Source organism: Topomyia yanbarensis, chromosome 2, assembly GCF_030247195.1.
Source record: "Topomyia yanbarensis strain Yona2022 chromosome 2, ASM3024719v1, whole genome shotgun sequence".
In the NCBI taxonomy this organism is placed as follows: domain Eukaryota; kingdom Metazoa; phylum Arthropoda; class Insecta; order Diptera; family Culicidae; genus Topomyia; species Topomyia yanbarensis.
In genome coordinates, this window is record NC_080671.1 from 455,932,263 (window position 1) to 455,954,650 (window position 22,388).

Here is a 22,388-nt window from a genome sequence, read left to right on the forward strand (position 1 = left end):
TTCTATCTTCTATCTTCTATCTTCTATCTTCTATCTTCTATCTTCTATCTTCTATCTTCTATCTTCTATCTTCTATCTTCTATCTTCTATCTTCTATCTTCTATCTTCTATCTTCTATCTTCTATCTTCTATCTTCTATCTTCTATCTTCTATCTTCTATCTTCTATCTTCTATCTTCTATCTTCTATCTTCTATCTTCTATCTTCTATCTTCTATCTTCTATCTTCTATCTTCTATCTTCTATCTTCTATCTTCTATCTTCTATCTTCTATCTTCTATCTTCTATCTTCTATCTTCTATCTTCTATCTTCTATCTTCTATCTTCTATCTTCTATCTTCTATCTTCTATCTTCTATCTTCTATCTTCTATCTTCTATCTTCTATCTTCTATCTTCTATCTTCTATCTTCTATCTTCTATCTTCTATCTTCTATCTTCTATCTTCTATCTTCTATCTTCTATCTTCTATCTTCTATCTTCTATCTTCTATCTTCTATCTTCTATCTTCTATCTTCTATCTTCTATCTTCTATCTTCTATCTTCTATCTTCTATCTTCTATCTTCTATCTTCTATCTTCTATCTTCTATCTTCTATCTTCTATCTTCTATCTTCTATCTTCTATCTTCTATCTTCTATCTTCTATCTTCTATCTTCTATCTTCTATCTTCTATCTTCTATCTTCTATCTTCTATCTTCTATCTTCTATCTTCTATCTTCTATCTTCTATCTTCTATCTTCTATCTTCTATCTTCTATCTTCTATCTTCTATCTTCTATCTTCTATCTTCTATCTTCTATCTTCTATCTTCTATCTTCTATCTTCTATCTTCTATCTTCTATCTTCTATCTTCTATCTTCTATCTTCTATCTTCTATCTTCTATCTTCTATCTTCTATCTTCTATCTTCTATCTTCTATCTTCTATCTTCTATCTTCTATCTTCTATCTTCTATCTTCTATCTTCTATCTTCTATCTTCTATCTTCTATCTTCTATCTTCTATCTTCTATCTTCTATCTTCTATCTTCTATCTTCTATCTTCTATCTTCTATCTTCTATCTTCTATCTTCTATCTTCTATCTTCTATCTTCTATCTTCTATCTTCTATCTTCTATCTTCTATCTTCTATCTTCTATCTTCTATCTTCTATCTTCTATCTTCTATCTTCTATCTTCTATCTTCTATCTTCTATCTTCTATCTTCTATCTTCTATCTTCTATCTTCTATCTTCTATCTTCTATCTTCTATCTTCTATCTTCTATCTTCTATCTTCTATCTTCTATCTTCTATCTTCTATCTTCTATCTTCTATCTTCTATCTTCTATCTTCTATCTTCTATCTTCTATCTTCTATCTTCTATCTTCTATCTTCTATCTTCTATCTTCTATCTTCTATCTTCTATCTTCTATCTTCTATCTTCTATCTTCTATCTTCTATCTTCTATCTTCTATCTTCTATCTTCTATCTTCTATCTTCTATCTTCTATCTTCTATCTTCTATCTTCTATCTTCTATCTTCTATCTTCTATCTTCTATCTTCTATCTTCTATCTTCTATCTTCTATCTTCTATCTTCTATCTTCTATCTTCTATCTTCTATCTTCTATCTTCTATCTTCTATCTTCTATCTTCTATCTTCTATCTTCTATCTTCTATCTTCTATCTTCTATCTTCTATCTTCTATCTTCTATCTTCTATCTTCTATCTTCTATCTTCTATCTTCTATCTTCTATCTTCTATCTTCTATCTTCTATCTTCTATCTTCTATCTTCTATCTTCTATCTTCTATCTTCTATCTTCTATCTTCTATCTTCTATCTTCTATCTTCTATCTTCTATCTTCTATCTTCTATCTTCTATCTTCTATCTTCTATCTTCTATCTTCTATCTTCTATCTTCTATCTTCTATCTTCTATCTTCTATCTTCTATCTTCTATCTTCTATCTTCTATCTTCTATCTTCTATCTTCTATCTTCTATCTTCTATCTTCTATCTTCTATCTTCTATCTTCTATCTTCTATCTTCTATCTTCTATCTTCTATCTTCTATCTTCTATCTTCTATCTTCTATCTTCTATCTTCTATCTTCTATCTTCTATCTTCTATCTTCTATCTTCTATCTTCTATCTTCTATCTTCTATCTTCTATCTTCTATCTTCTATCTTCTATCTTCTATCTTCTATCTTCTATCTTCTATCTTCTATCTTCTATCTTCTATCTTCTATCTTCTATCTTCTATCTTCTATCTTCTATCTTCTATCTTCTATCTTCTATCTTCTATCTTCTATCTTCTATCTTCTATCTTCTATCTTCTATCTTCTATCTTCTATCTTCTATCTTCTATCTTCTATCTTCTATCTTCTATCTTCTATCTTCTATCTTCTATCTTCTATCTTCTATCTTCTATCTTCTATCTTCTATCTTCTATCTTCTATCTTCTATCTTCTATCTTCTATCTTCTATCTTCTATCTTCTATCTTCTATCTTCTATCTTCTATCTTCTATCTTCTATCTTCTATCTTCTATCTTCTATCTTCTATCTTCTATCTTCTATCTTCTATCTTCTATCTTCTATCTTCTATCTTCTATCTTCTATCTTCTATCTTCTATCTTCTATCTTCTATCTTCTATCTTCTATCTTCTATCTTCTATCTTCTATCTTCTATCTTCTATCTTCTATCTTCTATCTTCTATCTTCTATCTTCTATCTTCTATCTTCTATCTTCTATCTTCTATCTTCTATCTTCTATCTTCTATCTTCTATCTTCTATCTTCTATCTTCTATCTTCTATCTTCTATCTTCTATCTTCTATCTTCTATCTTCTATCTTCTATCTTCTATCTTCTATCTTCTATCTTCTATCTTCTATCTTCTATCTTCTATCTTCTATCTTCTATCTTCTATCTTCTATCTTCTATCTTCTATCTTCTATCTTCTATCTTCTATCTTCTATCTTCTATCTTCTATCTTCTATCTTCTATCTTCTATCTTCTATCTTCTATCTTCTATCTTCTATCTTCTATCTTCTATCTTCTATCTTCTATCTTCTATCTTCTATCTTCTATCTTCTATCTTCTATCTTCTATCTTCTATCTTCTATCTTCTATCTTCTATCTTCTATCTTCTATCTTCTATCTTCTATCTTCTATCTTCTATCTTCTATCTTCTATCTTCTATCTTCTATCTTCTATCTTCTATCTTCTATCTTCTATCTTCTATCTTCTATCTTCTATCTTCTATCTTCTATCTTCTATCTTCTATCTTCTATCTTCTATCTTCTATCTTCTATCTTCTATCTTCTATCTTCTATCTTCTATCTTCTATCTTCTATCTTCTATCTTCTATCTTCTATCTTCTATCTTCTATCTTCTATCTTCTATCTTCTATCTTCTATCTTCTATCTTCTATCTTCTATCTTCTATCTTCTATCTTCTATCTTCTATCTTCTATCTTCTATCTTCTATCTTCTATCTTCTATCTTCTATCTTCTATCTTCTATCTTCTATCTTCTATCTTCTATCTTCTATCTTCTATCTTCTATCTTCTATCTTCTATCTTCTATCTTCTATCTTCTATCTTCTATCTTCTATCTTCTATCTTCTATCTTCTATCTTCTATCTTCTATCTTCTATCTTCTATCTTCTATCTTCTATCTTCTATCTTCTATCTTCTATCTTCTATCTTCTATCTTCTATCTTCTATCTTCTATCTTCTATCTTCTATCTTCTATCTTCTATCTTCTATCTTCTATCTTCTATCTTCTATCTTCTATCTTCTATCTTCTATCTTCTATCTTCTATCTTCTATCTTCTATCTTCTATCTTCTATCTTCTATCTTCTATCTTCTATCTTCTATCTTCTATCTTCTATCTTCTATCTTCTATCTTCTATCTTCTATCTTCTATCTTCTATCTTCTATCTTCTATCTTCTATCTTCTATCTTCTATCTTCTATCTTCTATCTTCTATCTTCTATCTTCTATCTTCTATCTTCTATCTTCTATCTTCTATCTTCTATCTTCTATCTTCTATCTTCTATCTTCTATCTTCTATCTTCTATCTTCTATCTTCTATCTTCTATCTTCTATCTTCTATCTTCTATCTTCTATCTTCTATCTTCTATCTTCTATCTTCTATCTTCTATCTTCTATCTTCTATCTTCTATCTTCTATCTTCTATCTTCTATCTTCTATCTTCTATCTTCTATCTTCTATCTTCTATCTTCTATCTTCTATCTTCTATCTTCTATCTTCTATCTTCTATCTTCTATCTTCTATCTTCTATCTTCTATCTTCTATCTTCTATCTTCTATCTTCTATCTTCTATCTTCTATCTTCTATCTTCTATCTTCTATCTTCTATCTTCTATCTTCTATCTTCTATCTTCTATCTTCTATCTTCTATCTTCTATCTTCTATCTTCTATCTTCTATCTTCTATCTTCTATCTTCTATCTTCTATCTTCTATCTTCTATCTTCTATCTTCTATCTTCTATCTTCTATCTTCTATCTTCTATCTTCTATCTTCTATCTTCTATCTTCTATCTTCTATCTTCTATCTTCTATCTTCTATCTTCTATCTTCTATCTTCTATCTTCTATCTTCTATCTTCTATCTTCTATCTTCTATCTTCTATCTTCTATCTTCTATCTTCTATCTTCTATCTTCTATCTTCTATCTTCTATCTTCTATCTTCTATCTTCTATCTTCTATCTTCTATCTTCTATCTTCTATCTTCTATCTTCTATCTTCTATCTTCTATCTTCTATCTTCTATCTTCTATCTTCTATCTTCTATCTTCTATCTTCTATCTTCTATCTTCTATCTTCTATCTTCTATCTTCTATCTTCTATCTTCTATCTTCTATCTTCTATCTTCTATCTTCTATCTTCTATCTTCTATCTTCTATCTTCTATCTTCTATCTTCTATCTTCTATCTTCTATCTTCTATCTTCTATCTTCTATCTTCTATCTTCTATCTTCTATCTTCTATCTTCTATCTTCTATCTTCTATCTTCTATCTTCTATCTTCTATCTTCTATCTTCTATCTTCTATCTTCTATCTTCTATCTTCTATCTTCTATCTTCTATCTTCTATCTTCTATCTTCTATCTTCTATCTTCTATCTTCTATCTTCTATCTTCTATCTTCTATCTTCTATCTTCTATCTTCTATCTTCTATCTTCTATCTTCTATCTTCTATCTTCTATCTTCTATCTTCTATCTTCTATCTTCTATCTTCTATCTTCTATCTTCTATCTTCTATCTTCTATCTTCTATCTTCTATCTTCTATCTTCTATCTTCTATCTTCTATCTTCTATCTTCTATCTTCTATCTTCTATCTTCTATCTTCTATCTTCTATCTTCTATCTTCTATCTTCTATCTTCTATCTTCTATCTTCTATCTTCTATCTTCTATCTTCTATCTTCTATCTTCTATCTTCTATCTTCTATCTTCTATCTTCTATCTTCTATCTTCTATCTTCTATCTTCTATCTTCTATCTTCTATCTTCTATCTTCTATCTTCTATCTTCTATCTTCTATCTTCTATCTTCTATCTTCTATCTTCTATCTTCTATCTTCTATCTTCTATCTTCTATCTTCTATCTTCTATCTTCTATCTTCTATCTTCTATCTTCTATCTTCTATCTTCTATCTTCTATCTTCTATCTTCTATCTTCTATCTTCTATCTTCTATCTTCTATCTTCTATCTTCTATCTTCTATCTTCTATCTTCTATCTTCTATCTTCTATCTTCTATCTTCTATCTTCTATCTTCTATCTTCTATCTTCTATCTTCTATCTTCTATCTTCTATCTTCTATCTTCTATCTTCTATCTTCTATCTTCTATCTTCTATCTTCTATCTTCTATCTTCTATCTTCTATCTTCTATCTTCTATCTTCTATCTTCTATCTTCTATCTTCTATCTTCTATCTTCTATCTTCTATCTTCTATCTTCTATCTTCTATCTTCTATCTTCTATCTTCTATCTTCTATCTTCTATCTTCTATCTTCTATCTTCTATCTTCTATCTTCTATCTTCTATCTTCTATCTTCTATCTTCTATCTTCTATCTTCTATCTTCTATCTTCTATCTTCTATCTTCTATCTTCTATCTTCTATCTTCTATCTTCTATCTTCTATCTTCTATCTTCTATCTTCTATCTTCTATCTTCTATCTTCTATCTTCTATCTTCTATCTTCTATCTTCTATCTTCTATCTTCTATCTTCTATCTTCTATCTTCTATCTTCTATCTTCTATCTTCTATCTTCTATCTTCTATCTTCTATCTTCTATCTTCTATCTTCTATCTTCTATCTTCTATCTTCTATCTTCTATCTTCTATCTTCTATCTTCTATCTTCTATCTTCTATCTTCTATCTTCTATCTTCTATCTTCTATCTTCTATCTTCTATCTTCTATCTTCTATCTTCTATCTTCTATCTTCTATCTTCTATCTTCTATCTTCTATCTTCTATCTTCTATCTTCTATCTTCTATCTTCTATCTTCTATCTTCTATCTTCTATCTTCTATCTTCTATCTTCTATCTTCTATCTTCTATCTTCTATCTTCTATCTTCTATCTTCTATCTTCTATCTTCTATCTTCTATCTTCTATCTTCTATCTTCTATCTTCTATCTTCTATCTTCTATCTTCTATCTTCTATCTTCTATCTTCTATCTTCTATCTTCTATCTTCTATCTTCTATCTTCTATCTTCTATCTTCTATCTTCTATCTTCTATCTTCTATCTTCTATCTTCTATCTTCTATCTTCTATCTTCTATCTTCTATCTTCTATCTTCTATCTTCTATCTTCTATCTTCTATCTTCTATCTTCTATCTTCTATCTTCTATCTTCTATCTTCTATCTTCTATCTTCTATCTTCTATCTTCTATCTTCTATCTTCTATCTTCTATCTTCTATCTTCTATCTTCTATCTTCTATCTTCTATCTTCTATCTTCTATCTTCTATCTTCTATCTTCTATCTTCTATCTTCTATCTTCTATCTTCTATCTTCTATCTTCTATCTTCTATCTTCTATCTTCTATCTTCTATCTTCTATCTTCTATCTTCTATCTTCTATCTTCTATCTTCTATCTTCTATCTTCTATCTTCTATCTTCTATCTTCTATCTTCTATCTTCTATCTTCTATCTTCTATCTTCTATCTTCTATCTTCTATCTTCTATCTTCTATCTTCTATCTTCTATCTTCTATCTTCTATCTTCTATCTTCTATCTTCTATCTTCTATCTTCTATCTTCTATCTTCTATCTTCTATCTTCTATCTTCTATCTTCTATCTTCTATCTTCTATCTTCTATCTTCTATCTTCTATCTTCTATCTTCTATCTTCTATCTTCTATCTTCTATCTTCTATCTTCTATCTTCTATCTTCTATCTTCTATCTTCTATCTTCTATCTTCTATCTTCTATCTTCTATCTTCTATCTTCTATCTTCTATCTTCTATCTTCTATCTTCTATCTTCTATCTTCTATCTTCTATCTTCTATCTTCTATCTTCTATCTTCTATCTTCTATCTTCTATCTTCTATCTTCTATCTTCTATCTTCTATCTTCTATCTTCTATCTTCTATCTTCTATCTTCTATCTTCTATCTTCTATCTTCTATCTTCTATCTTCTATCTTCTATCTTCTATCTTCTATCTTCTATCTTCTATCTTCTATCTTCTATCTTCTATCTTCTATCTTCTATCTTCTATCTTCTATCTTCTATCTTCTATCTTCTATCTTCTATCTTCTATCTTCTATCTTCTATCTTCTATCTTCTATCTTCTATCTTCTATCTTCTATCTTCTATCTTCTATCTTCTATCTTCTATCTTCTATCTTCTATCTTCTATCTTCTATCTTCTATCTTCTATCTTCTATCTTCTATCTTCTATCTTCTATCTTCTATCTTCTATCTTCTATCTTCTATCTTCTATCTTCTATCTTCTATCTTCTATCTTCTATCTTCTATCTTCTATCTTCTATCTTCTATCTTCTATCTTCTATCTTCTATCTTCTATCTTCTATCTTCTATCTTCTATCTTCTATCTTCTATCTTCTATCTTCTATCTTCTATCTTCTATCTTCTATCTTCTATCTTCTATCTTCTATCTTCTATCTTCTATCTTCTATCTTCTATCTTCTATCTTCTATCTTCTATCTTCTATCTTCTATCTTCTATCTTCTATCTTCTATCTTCTATCTTCTATCTTCTATCTTCTATCTTCTATCTTCTATCTTCTATCTTCTATCTTCTATCTTCTATCTTCTATCTTCTATCTTCTATCTTCTATCTTCTATCTTCTATCTTCTATCTTCTATCTTCTATCTTCTATCTTCTATCTTCTATCTTCTATCTTCTATCTTCTATCTTCTATCTTCTATCTTCTATCTTCTATCTTCTATCTTCTATCTTCTATCTTCTATCTTCTATCTTCTATCTTCTATCTTCTATCTTCTATCTTCTATCTTCTATCTTCTATCTTCTATCTTCTATCTTCTATCTTCTATCTTCTATCTTCTATCTTCTATCTTCTATCTTCTATCTTCTATCTTCTATCTTCTATCTTCTATCTTCTATCTTCTATCTTCTATCTTCTATCTTCTATCTTCTATCTTCTATCTTCTATCTTCTATCTTCTATCTTCTATCTTCTATCTTCTATCTTCTATCTTCTATCTTCTATCTTCTATCTTCTATCTTCTATCTTCTATCTTCTATCTTCTATCTTCTATCTTCTATCTTCTATCTTCTATCTTCTATCTTCTATCTTCTATCTTCTATCTTCTATCTTCTATCTTCTATCTTCTATCTTCTATCTTCTATCTTCTATCTTCTATCTTCTATCTTCTATCTTCTATCTTCTATCTTCTATCTTCTATCTTCTATCTTCTATCTTCTATCTTCTATCTTCTATCTTCTATCTTCTATCTTCTATCTTCTATCTTCTATCTTCTATCTTCTATCTTCTATCTTCTATCTTCTATCTTCTATCTTCTATCTTCTATCTTCTATCTTCTATCTTCTATCTTCTATCTTCTATCTTCTATCTTCTATCTTCTATCTTCTATCTTCTATCTTCTATCTTCTATCTTCTATCTTCTATCTTCTATCTTCTATCTTCTATCTTCTATCTTCTATCTTCTATCTTCTATCTTCTATCTTCTATCTTCTATCTTCTATCTTCTATCTTCTATCTTCTATCTTCTATCTTCTATCTTCTATCTTCTATCTTCTATCTTCTATCTTCTATCTTCTATCTTCTATCTTCTATCTTCTATCTTCTATCTTCTATCTTCTATCTTCTATCTTCTATCTTCTATCTTCTATCTTCTATCTTCTATCTTCTATCTTCTATCTTCTATCTTCTATCTTCTATCTTCTATCTTCTATCTTCTATCTTCTATCTTCTATCTTCTATCTTCTATCTTCTATCTTCTATCTTCTATCTTCTATCTTCTATCTTCTATCTTCTATCTTCTATCTTCTATCTTCTATCTTCTATCTTCTATCTTCTATCTTCTATCTTCTATCTTCTATCTTCTATCTTCTATCTTCTATCTTCTATCTTCTATCTTCTATCTTCTATCTTCTATCTTCTATCTTCTATCTTCTATCTTCTATCTTCTATCTTCTATCTTCTATCTTCTATCTTCTATCTTCTATCTTCTATCTTCTATCTTCTATCTTCTATCTTCTATCTTCTATCTTCTATCTTCTATCTTCTATCTTCTATCTTCTATCTTCTATCTTCTATCTTCTATCTTCTATCTTCTATCTTCTATCTTCTATCTTCTATCTTCTATCTTCTATCTTCTATCTTCTATCTTCTATCTTCTATCTTCTATCTTCTATCTTCTATCTTCTATCTTCTATCTTCTATCTTCTATCTTCTATCTTCTATCTTCTATCTTCTATCTTCTATCTTCTATCTTCTATCTTCTATCTTCTATCTTCTATCTTCTATCTTCTATCTTCTATCTTCTATCTTCTATCTTCTATCTTCTATCTTCTATCTTCTATCTTCTATCTTCTATCTTCTATCTTCTATCTTCTATCTTCTATCTTCTATCTTCTATCTTCTATCTTCTATCTTCTATCTTCTATCTTCTATCTTCATCTTCTATCTTCTATCTTCTATCTTCTATCTTCTATCTTCTATCTTCTATCTTCTATCTTCTATCTTCTATCTTCTATCTTCTATCTTCTATCTTCTATCTTCTATCTTCTATCTTCTATCTTCTATCTTCTATCTTCTATCTTCTATCTTCTATCTTCTATCTTCTATCTTCTATCTTCTATCTTCTATCTTCTATCTTCTATCTTCTATCTTCTATCTTCTATCTTCTATCTTCTATCTTCTATCTTCTATCTTCTATCTTCTATCTTCTATCTTCTATCTTCTATCTTCTATCTTCTATCTTCTATCTTCTATCTTCTATCTTCTATCTTCTATCTTCTATCTTCTATCTTCTATCTTCTATCTTCTATCTTCTATCTTCTATCGTCTGTCATTATTAAAGATGGCTTGTTGTTGAAAGTTTTTCGAAGATCACAAAAACTAATATTCAATATTCGCTAAACCCAACTTCGACGAAGAACAAATAAATTCTACCTTAATTCCGCACACCTATAAATTTGTCTTCGCCGTTCGTATGACATCCAACCTTCCAGCCCGTTTCATACCCGGTTCAGTATCCGAGAATTTATTCATTTTTCCCCGTACCCCATACAGCAGCTTCGGAGACGACCCCGTGGCCCTTCTCACTTGTTACGCAAATGCCACTCGACACGGGTACTGATTGTCCCCGTCTCGCTACTGCTCGTGCTGCCACAAAATCTAAGTCCCTGTCCCTACTACCACCACCATCCTATTCTTTGTGACAATGCCGAACTGTATCTGGCTTCAGCCGGGGTAGTTTTTCCGCATTTGCGGGAGCCGTAGGCTGCCCGGAAAGTCATAAATATTGTTCTCTGCGGTAACGTGGGCTTTCTAATCAGCTCCGTTCTGCAGGTTGAATGTTCACCGTTGTGGAAGTTTACCGGTGAAGCATGCAGCAGAAGTTTCCATACCTCGCTCAGTTGCTGGCTGTCTGCAAATAAACACATTTTCAATTCATTTTTCACCGAACAAACAGACAACAGAGTCCCCTCCGTGTGTGCGAAAGAGCACAGGTTGCCAACGGCAACCGGGATTCAGCTGGGCGTGAAAACAATGCAAAGCAAGTACTTATTTCTACATTTACGAGAAATATTGTCATATTTAGAATAGAAAAATTCATCCACAGCGGCATTTGGTATAGCCATAACCTGCAGTACCGAACAATTTCACAACCGATCCGGTGTTATTTTCTCCTCGGTCCCGGGGGTGCTGTTCAGAACTGTCAACAAACTCTGGGCCGTCGATGTAATCATGTAATGATAGCGCCAACCAGAAACAGATTGCGAATACGCAAATAAGCAGCATGTTGATCGCAGTAGTCCTCGACAAAATAAATAAAACCAAGTTGAAAATAGAACGGCACGATTACAATTCCGCCAGTAGCAGGCCAAAGTAGGCGATGTGGTGAAATGGCACTAGGTAACCAAATTCAACACTAACGGCATTTTCGGTTTTTGACATTGCACTAGACCGGTAAAATCGGTGTTACACTCGTTCAAGTCTTTTAATAATAAGTAATAAGTCTTTTCACACAACACCTGTGTAGCACCATAACTGTAAAGAGGAAAGTCACAACGCTGATTCGAGGCAGCCCAAAAGAATCGTAAAGGAGCCCATCAAATCACACAATGGAATATTTCTCGATTATCATGCAATGGCGATCAGCGGAATGTGGTATAGGTACATAACCGATTTTGTAACCTTTTTAGGAGTCTATAAAATATCACAACCGTTCCACGACACCCGTATGTCGTTTCCTCCGCTGCGCCTCTAAAGAAGTAGTTTGACTTTCAAAAAGCCATTTCGCTGGGATTTAGCTAGCCGTCGTCGTCGTCGTCGTCGGTTCGATAGAAAATAAGGCAGATGATTTCAGCGAAATTTACGACGATAAGGATCATCTTTTGAAGTGGCATCAGAATGAAAATCCCACCGGAAAACAAGTTCTGCATTCGGCTGTGCATTCTGCATTTCATTCCCCCCTCGAAGTCAGATAAATGCGATGGGAGGTCGGGCGATGCAATCGGGTGACGGTTCCGGTGGTCGAAGGAACACCCTGCCGGCGTGCAAAATGGTGCTTTTGTGCGGTTTTTTGTGTGTGTGTGAATATAACCGCTTGCAGTGGCACCCCGAAAAATTGCCGGCAGTCGTGCATGTGTGTGTGTGTATGTGTGTAACCGTGTGTCGGATCGTTTCGAACTGATAGAGTATCCGAGTCATATTTGAACTCTGATAACAGGATAACAATGAGTAACTTTTCCAGCGAGTAGGCCATGTAAAAGTTGTACGATGGGGTTTTTGACGAACTCGCAACAGCAGGCCATGCCGTGGTACATTCGAGAGACGTGATGCGGTTGAGTGATAACATGACCAAAATCCAGAGCGAATTCGAAGATAGCAAGCTTGTCAGATGTAGCCGGTTTCTCGGTGAAGTTTTCTGTCCTAGCAGAGCGATGGGTATCACTAGTTCGACAGATGATTGTGGCTTTGTTCGTATTTCTAGTTGTTTGTCAGAGCTAGTTGTTAAAAGTATGGCACTGGTTTGAAAGGGACATGTACATCTATTTAAACTGTTCGAAAACATGGCAATATTTCTGTATAGATAATGATGTAAGCTATACGGAAAGACTAATAGGCGGTTGCACGCTGAATACTCAAAAAATTGCATTTTGCCAGATTCAAAAAAAATCATGCCAAGTGATTACATTACATAATGTCAAATGATTATAGACCTTTGAATTGTAGTTTTTTTCTGGATTTTTGTATACCACTAAACTATCTAAAATCAGAAATGTGACTCACAAAAAGTGAAGTATTTCTCATATAATCAGATGAAACCGAAATTAATAGCTACAAAAAGTATATTAGGATCTCACCTTAAATCTTAGATAGAATCTAGTATGGGTGCTTAAAATTGTCAACTCAATACGCTTATGTATTGTAGTAGAAGAGGTGATAAACTACTGACCCTGCGGCCACAGCTACAAATCCCTTGACAATTTTCAGTAGATTTGCAGTCAATCCGCAAACAAAAATAGACGCGATGCCGTACCGGCAATCAACCTGGGAGACCTTCAGTTACACAAAAATCGTGGCAAACAGATAAAACCGACAGAGCTCATCGCATTTGAAAATGTGAATCGTTCATACTTATTTCATTCATACTACTAGTAACGTTTGAAATTGACGGATACTTTTGTAAGACGGCAGAAAAATATCACAACATGCATTTTCTGCAGATGTTCTCTTTAAATCTAAATTATTATTTATGTGGTACCTTGTTTTAATGGCCGAGAATAGAAAACCCCCTGAAATCGTATCGGAAAGCATGGATGTTTCAAATGGAAAAGCTACTTGCCGTGATGCCACGCGGAACTATCGCGTCTATGTGCCCGATCTTGCAGTGGAGACCGACGGTGTTGTCACCAAATTGCGTTTGAAGTGAATCGTTGTCTACTTTAACAGATAAAGATACTGGATGGCAAGAAACTGCTTCCAGTAAAACAGCAGAGACGAAAACTAAATTTCATTCTTTATCCGGATCGCCCCGGTAGACTTTTCTGCATAATTATACCCTCTTAGACAAGGTTCGTCTACCCGGTCCCGAGTCAACTGAGTTGAGAAACTTAAAAGTTTCTTTACTGTGAGAGGATTCCACATGATCTTACTTCATGTGGTACGTGCAAACTGCGTGGGGATAGTCTTAAGCGTAAAAATGCTAAATAATGCTTCTCCGTACTATCCAGAAATCAACATGCATAACTGCGTCGTGTTGAGTCGAATCTTTTGGCCAATAGAAAAGAAAGAGTACAATTCTTTCCTCTCCTAGGCTGTCTCGTTGCCGAGTTCTAACAAGAAATACCCAACATTGCAGGAGCACTAAAATGATTTTGTTAAATCTGTTTTCCGTAATGGTATTACGTACATCATTCAGTATGGTAACAATTTTGCAATTTTCGAATAAAATTATGGTGGAAATAGATTCAGGGACTCAAAGTTATGGAAAAAATATATGAACGACAGAACATCTGGTATCTTCCGGAAGTACACGACATTAGATACGACAATGATGAGCTTGATGAAAGCTAAAACGCAGTCATTGGTACCAGTTCGTCGACGAATTAACAAGTGAAACATGGATGACCACTCTTTGGGACACGGCCTGATGGAAAAGCAAACGAAGCATGACTAACGAGAGCGTGGAATATTAAACCAATGGTCATTCAAAAAAACCTGTTTTAATCCACCTAGAGGTGCAATTGTGCCTTTCTCATTTCTCCAAACTATGATTTAGTAGCTGGTTCGTACAATATAACATTATGGTAATGTTTTTCATTCTTATTACACTTGGTAAGTATATATAAGAGCACCTTTTTGCATTCATCGCGGTATCGGTTTGAATCGTAGTTTTCTATGTGATCGCACTCCACAACCCGTAACTCCGGAACCGGAAGTCGGATGGAGATGGAATTTAATATCGGTTTCCGGGGACGCAACACCTTTCATTTGAAACTAAGTTGATCAAATCGGTCTAGCCATTTTCGAGAAACCAATATAACCGTTATTCTGAATTTGAATGCTTCCGGATCCGTCGATGGTGGCCAGTGTGGCCAAAGAGACTTTGAATGACTGTTGGTGACCTAGATCTACAAATTCAACAAATGTGTTTACATTTTGGAAAAAAATTCACCTTTTTACATTCATCGCAGAATTCGTTAGAATCGGGATTTGCTGCGTGATCGTACGTATCACCCTGTAATTCAGGAACCAGAACTCGTATCCACACAAAATTCAACAGCAGCTGATGGACCTTTCATTTAAAATCAAGTTTGTCAAAATCGGTTCAGAAAATTCCGAGAAACCGATGTGGACAAATCAACAAATTTTGTTTTGTAACCATACTCTTCAACTCGTAATCCGGAACAAGATGTCGGTTGAAAATGAAATTCAATAGCAACCTATGGGAATATTATACCTTTCATTTGAATCTTAGTTTGTAAAAATCGGTTCAGTCATCTCCGAGAAACCGATGTGGACATTTTGTTAACAAATCCGCACATACATACATACATACATACATACATACACACATACATACACACATACATACACACAGATATTTTGCGATCTCGGCGAACTGAGTCGAATGTTATGAGTCGGTTAGAAAGTCGGTTTTTGGAGCAATTGCATAACCTTTCTATATGAGAAAGGCAAAAGAATAATATTTAGCTTAATCAGCATGAGTTCAATAGTATTTTCATGTGATTATATTTTGAAATGATGGTGGAATGGGTTTGAAAGTGGAGGGAATGGGGGGTTAGTAGAGTGGGAGTGGAGGATGCGTCAGAAATCCTTCATCTTATTTCGGTATACGGGATGGATGCAGGAAATGCGGGCGTGAGGGTGGTCCAAGGGGAGGGGAGTGATGAAGGATGGAGGTGTAAGGGCAAGACGGAGGGAGGGAGGGGGGCGGCGACGCAATACTCAACTGCATATTTTGTCTTCCATTTGAGACTTGACTTTGAGAAAATCGGTTCAGTCATCACCGAAGAACCGATTTGACTTTAATTGTGGAATATGCCCGGAATTCCGGACTTCCGGAATCGTCGATAGTAGGCAATATATTCAAAGAATGTTTGATTGGCAATCAGTGATCTAGATCTGCGATTAGAAGTTATTTGGTGACAATTTCAATAGTTTTTAGCCTCTGAGGTATTACGATTGTACCGATTTATATGGGAAATTCCAGTGTATCCTTACTAACACCCCTGTAACTCCGGAAGCAAGAGTCAGAACCGAATGAAATTCAGCAGCAGTCAATGGCATTACTGTATCTTTCATTTGAAATCAAGTTTGTAAAAATCGGTAGAGAATTCGTTGGGGAATGGGTGTGATATTAGCTTAGGAACTTGGCGAGTTCCCCGGGGGCGTCATGACCTGTCATAGGTTGCCAATGTGGTCAAAGCTGCTTTGATTGATCATTAGTGATCCAGACCCGCAAACTAGAGTAATGTTACATCAATTTTAATATGTTTTACATCATTTGAACATCATGGTGGTACCAGTTTATATGGGAATTTGCTGTGTGACCGCACTCTTCAACCCGTAACTCCGGAACCGGAAGTCGGATCAACTAAAAATTCAATAGCAGCTTATGGGAGCGTTATACCTTTCAGATGAAACTAAGTTTGCGAAAATCGGTTCAGCCATCTCTGAGAAAATTGTGTGAGTTTAAATGACACACACACATACACACACACATACACACACACATACATACACACACACAGACACTTGCCGATCTCGACGAACTGAATCGAATGGTGTATGACACTCGGCCCTCCGGGCCTCGGTTAAAAAGTCGATTTTTACAGTGATTGCATAGCCTTTCTTTATATGAGAAAGGCAAAAAGCTTTCAAAACTTAGTGGCGGCCCAGAAAACCTACCCCGTCTCCTCACAATTATTTATATAATTTCCTCCTAAAGCATTGTTCACGTTCACGTGCCTGTAGAGAACCGATTTATACATGGCAAACTTTGTGCGCAGGTGAAGCATCCTGGATTTCAATACTAATAAGAACGACTACCGGATGCGCCTTCTGATCTTTCGGTTGATGTTATTGGTCATACTCACCATTGAACGGTAGTCCACGAACTCGTCAACCACTTACAACTTGTCGCCCTCTATCGTAATACTGCTGCCCAAACGTTCCCTATCGCCCTCAGAAACGCCAGCCATCTCGTGGTTCGTCTTAGACATCTTATATTGTTCATTACGAATAGTTTTGGACGCACTCAAACCAATACTAGTTAATAAAAATCAAAAACACTCGTTGCGCTTTTTCTCCAACGTTTCGGCCCTTATCGGACCTTTTTCAAGGAATCGAAAATTTTGTGTTTTGTAGTCGGTTTTATCATACTAAACAATATGTCTGTAAAATAATAATTTATCTGCACGGCTTTTAAACGCACTCGTCGTAATTTAATGTTTAAATAAAACACTTTGAAATTGGGTCACCCTTGGTTCCTCAATGTCAAATGTACACCAGACGTGGAACGAACCGGCGTTATATTTTCAGGGCCATCGAGAGCCGCGTCGGACCCCGGGACTTAAATTACTGAAAAACGTAAATTATATTGGTTCTCATTTGAATATCGATAATCGAAATTGTACAGATTCACCATTTTAAATCAAACCATTTTTTATATAATTTTTTATTTTAAATTTTTTATACATTTCATGGAAGGAAAAAAGTTTGCTGCATATCAGAACACCTTGCGCGAGACTTGTCATTGAAATTCCCTGCGTCCTTGTTTCTTTCTGCTGGTGCATTCAGTTAATTTTGAGGTACTAGATGCAGCTGTTACAGTTGTCGTTTTGTTTTCCAAGGTCACGCAGTAAGGAATGGATCGATCCAACCGCATTCTCAAAACAAATACACCATTGAGGACATCACACAACACTGCAAGTACGCGGTGCCAAATAATTAAGCCGTACCTCGATTTTCCAATCGCCCATATACACGTGGATTTCGATGCGAACGCTGTCACACTCAACCACGTGTTTTAGGATGATATAAAAAATTTATCTTTTTGCCTGGGAAAATTTGTGGAACATTATCATCACTGTGTTGTTGACATGGTGAAATTGAGTAGTTTACCTCTTTTTCCATGTTATGAACAAGGACATATAGATGTCCGCACTATAAAATATCCTCTACACACCCAGCGTATGATTCGGAATGTGGGTTGATTTATATTGAATATATTTATATTGTAATCGGTTTTGGAATCGGATGCGCTGAATTTCAGAGATTTTTTTAGATTTCATATCAAAAATAAAATTTGATGCAGAAAAACTATTCCCATAGTATGCAATAATTTCTCTTTTTCCCAAAGCGAAAAAAATTGTGTTAACAAAATTTGCGCATAAGGGCACAAGACCTAATCTTCCGTGTTCCACTCGTCAGTAACTAACACCAACTTGATATTAGTTAGACGATGTATCAAAACGAACACCAAATTGGTGTCAGTTAGATACTAAATCACACACTTTGGAAAAAAACAAATTGCATACTCGCAGGCGTTTGACTCTCATGCCAAAAGACAGTTCGCGTTTCTCTATACTCGTCAGCGACCCAGAGCATCTGTGCTTGGCTAACCAAGACAACACTCGGTACCAGCCAGTTACTTTAAGCGTTCGCATACATGTTGTGAGAGCTGTTGGGATTTAGTGTCTAACTGACGCCAATTTGGTGTTAGTTTTGATACATCGTCTAACTAATCGCAAGCAGAGATGCCACATTGAAATCTGTGTTCGGTCAAAAAAAATCTGTTTACCATCTGTGGTGACAAAAACAGACGAAAAATGTATGTAAAATTTTCAAAAAATCTGTGAAAAATTACAATTTTTCCAAAAATCTGTGGAAATCTGATAAATTTTCATCAAAATGCCAACAATCTGTGAAAAACAATCTGTGATCAAAAAAATCTGTGACATTACAGAAAAATCTGTGATTATGGTAACCCTGATAGCAAGTTCCTGTTGGTTACTGACGAGTGGAACACGAAACAGTATATTTCCATAGTTTTTCTGCATCCAATGTGTATTTATTTTTCAACTTGTAGTTTTTCCAAAAGCTCAACTTGTACTATCTCTCCAATACATTTTGGACTGTTTTTTCACAGTCACGTCACCTAGTGACTAGTTGGGATTTTTATTCTAGCCACTGTGTGACGTGACTGTGAGAATAGAGTCCTTTATTTAACTTTCGCTACAACCCAAGCAGCGCCATTTCTTAAATATTTTAATGAAAGTATCACCCAATTGAATATACAGTGCTGTTCGAAATAAGAGCAGCGCGAGCGTTTTTCAAGTATAATGCTATGGATATGGGTATGTTTTACAGGATTGCATCGTGTATAGTAGTAAAAAATCGGTACCTGGTGGTCGTCTAACTTCCTAACGCTTACCTTTCGAGTCAAATAATACCATTTTATTAGCATCAGCCCAATAAATGTTACATCACTTTTCAACGGCCCAATTGGCGTGAAATTCTGCAAAGTTCAGATGTTTGTAAAGGTGCTGTGTTGTGAATAGTGGTACTTCTATTGCGTGCAAATTTGTCTTTATCAATTGTTTTTACTCGTTGAAGTTGCAACAGAATGTTCCAGGCCTTTCTTGAATTCTCTCGAAGACATAAACGGATATTATTTTGCCATCTAGCGATAAATTTGAGCCGATGGTGCTCGCTTTCTACCGCTATTTTCACTTTTGTTTGTCCAGTTCAAAGCATTGTGTATCTTTTTAGCAGAACACTGTAAAAAATCCTGAACTTCACGGTATATTTTGCCACTAGCAATCTACCGTTTCGTGAGTTTTCGCTCGTTGACTGTAAAGTGCCTCGAACGATCCATTTTCGTGAAATACTACAACTTGTAAACTTTTAATTTCCAGTTAATTGTAAGCGTAGGAATACTATTCCGATCAAAATAGATTGACTAAACTGAAAATCTTGGAAACTTTAGCGATTTGAAAACCTTTTGTGGTAGCGCTGCTATTTTTACGAACAGCTTCATATCGATTTTCTTCCGAAATGACAGCTGTGTTTCGTAAGCAATAAGCCAATGATTCCAAATGGTGGCGTGTTTTACTCTTCGTAATATAGGTCACTTACAAAAACATATATCATTATTGGAGAATAGAACGTATGGGATTACATATTACATTAAACTCGAAAAATATTTGCGCTGCTATTTTTTCGAACAGCGCTGTACATCAATTTCCTGCAGATTTATTTTAAGCCAAAACTCTTTTTCATTTGCACAATGGGGTACCTTCTGATTTTAGTGGCTGAGGATAAGACACCCCTCAAATCGTCATGGAAACCATGGATGTTTCAAATAAATAAACTAATTTCCCCGATGCTCTCATTAAACTTTAAATTTAAGAATATCCTTTAAACTCAGCTGGGCTCTGGGTTGTGCACTTTCGGATCGAAAAAATAAGTTGAATAATACGAATGTTTTCAACTGCTGTCCACCTGGCTGCAGTCCAAGTAATACGGATTTGATAGAAAAGGTACGATTTATCGCGAATCACTTCGAACATGTAAACAAAATTGCTTGTTGCCAGCGTTTTACGCAGAACTATCGCGTCTACGTCCCCTACCGGGCAGTGGAGACGGACGGTGTTGTCACCAAACCAGGTTTGAAGTGAGAAGAACTGTTGAAGTACGTCGTTGTCTACTTTAACAGCCTAAAATACTGAATTGCAAGCAGGTACATCCAGTAATACCGCGAAGACGAAGGATTTATTTTATTCTTCATCCGAATCTGGGATCCTTCTCTGCATAATTATACCTTCTTAAACAAGGTTCGTCTACCCGTTGGCTAGTAAATTGAGACACAATGCGGCAAATGAGACCAGAACATGGGGATGATTCGAGCAAAACAGGAACTTAAAAGGGGCTTTACTGTGAGGCGACTCTCCATGATTTTACTTCATGTGGTACGAACAAACTGCGTGGGGATAAACCAGAGCGCATAAAAGCTAACTAATACTTCGCTGTCCTTTCCGAAAACTCCATTCTCAAATAAAATAATGGCGGCAATAGATTCAGGGATTAAAAGTTAAATAAAACGTAATCCTATAAATATTTGCATATACTTTTTGGGTGATTGCTAATTTTTTAAGCACTGGAAAAGTCCTTCACCTGCAGACTTAAATTTTTCTGCCGAATCCCAGTTTTTTTTGCATCATTTGCCGAAATTTCAACAGTTGAGATCTCGGTTAACAATTTTTTTCTGAGATATCAGTAAAAGTGACATTTGATAACTGAGGCTCGGATAATATTTCGCAGAAAATTAGTAAACAAATGTCACTTCGTTGAAATATCAGTTTCCAAATTTGGTGACTACACGGTTGGTGGGAAATCTGCTCCATACTTATCCATGTAACACTCACTCACCAAAAGATCGTTCTCAGCACACTCCTTCCGACTACTTCAAGTGCTTACAGGTCCTCCTTGAGCAGTGTCCACGTTCCGTGCACGTAGAAAACCACCGAACTAGTCAGCAATTTCTACATGACAAACTCGGTGCGGTGGTGAAGCTTCCTGACTGTCTACATTTTGAGGAGCCCATAGTAAGCGGTTAGTGTTATCGGGTCAAACTCACCAATGAACTCGTCAACTTCAAACTCGTCGTAATACTGCTGGGTTCCCTATCGCACTCAGTCTCGCTAGACAGCTCGTGCTTTGTCTTAGACACACGTATCTTCAGACCTACTCGTAGGACAGTCCATCGCTTTGTCTTCGTTCCCTACGTTATTCGAACTAGTCCGAAAACTGCCAGAAATCTTGACACAATATCGCACAACATCCATCCTAGCCTTCATTAGTCTTGTAAACTTTCCAGGCAAGCAGTTTTCGTCCAAGATTTTCCATAGCTCTACAGGTTCTACCGTATCATACTCGGCTTTGAAGTCGAAAAACAAGTGGTGAGCCGGGACCTGATATGCATGAGGTTTTTGAAGGATTTGTCGTACAGTAAAGATTTGATCAGTTATTGATCAACCGTTGATAAAGCCGACTTGATAACTACCAACATATCCGTTTACCAGTGGTGATAGACGCAGGAACAGGATCTGGGATAGCGGGCAGGGAGGCGGCATTTGAAACTATGATCACCAGTTTGTCGCCTTTTTTTTCATATCGGGGTAATGCGATCGTTTCACTGCTCCGATAGCTGTTCTGTATTCCAGATTCTTCCGATTATTCGATGCATTTCGTCAGATTCTCCGGGTCCACTCCCAGAGCATCATTTCCAGATGGTTTCTTTTTCTTGAGCTATTGGGTATTGGTACATCTTCACCGGTTGTATTACTGATATAACCGTCCCCCTCCAGTGATGGCATTTCACCCTAGTGATGCACTGGCGCGTAAGTGTGATGATCACACACCACAGAAAAAAGCAGAACGCTCTTTCTTTCGGAGCTGTATAGACCGATTTCAAGTGTGCGCTGGTGTTGAGGTAGTTGGGTGCGAGATAACCGTGCTCTCTTCCTCTTTAAATTCTCTGTGTCGTGCTCAGATAAAATCACCACCGCGCGCGCCACAGTGTCGCTGTGGTGTATTCACTGGCGTGGTTTCACTGGCGTGTGATCTTTGGTTTGATTTCGTCTTACAAGCAGCAGCGCGGGTGAGATTGATTTGATTTGC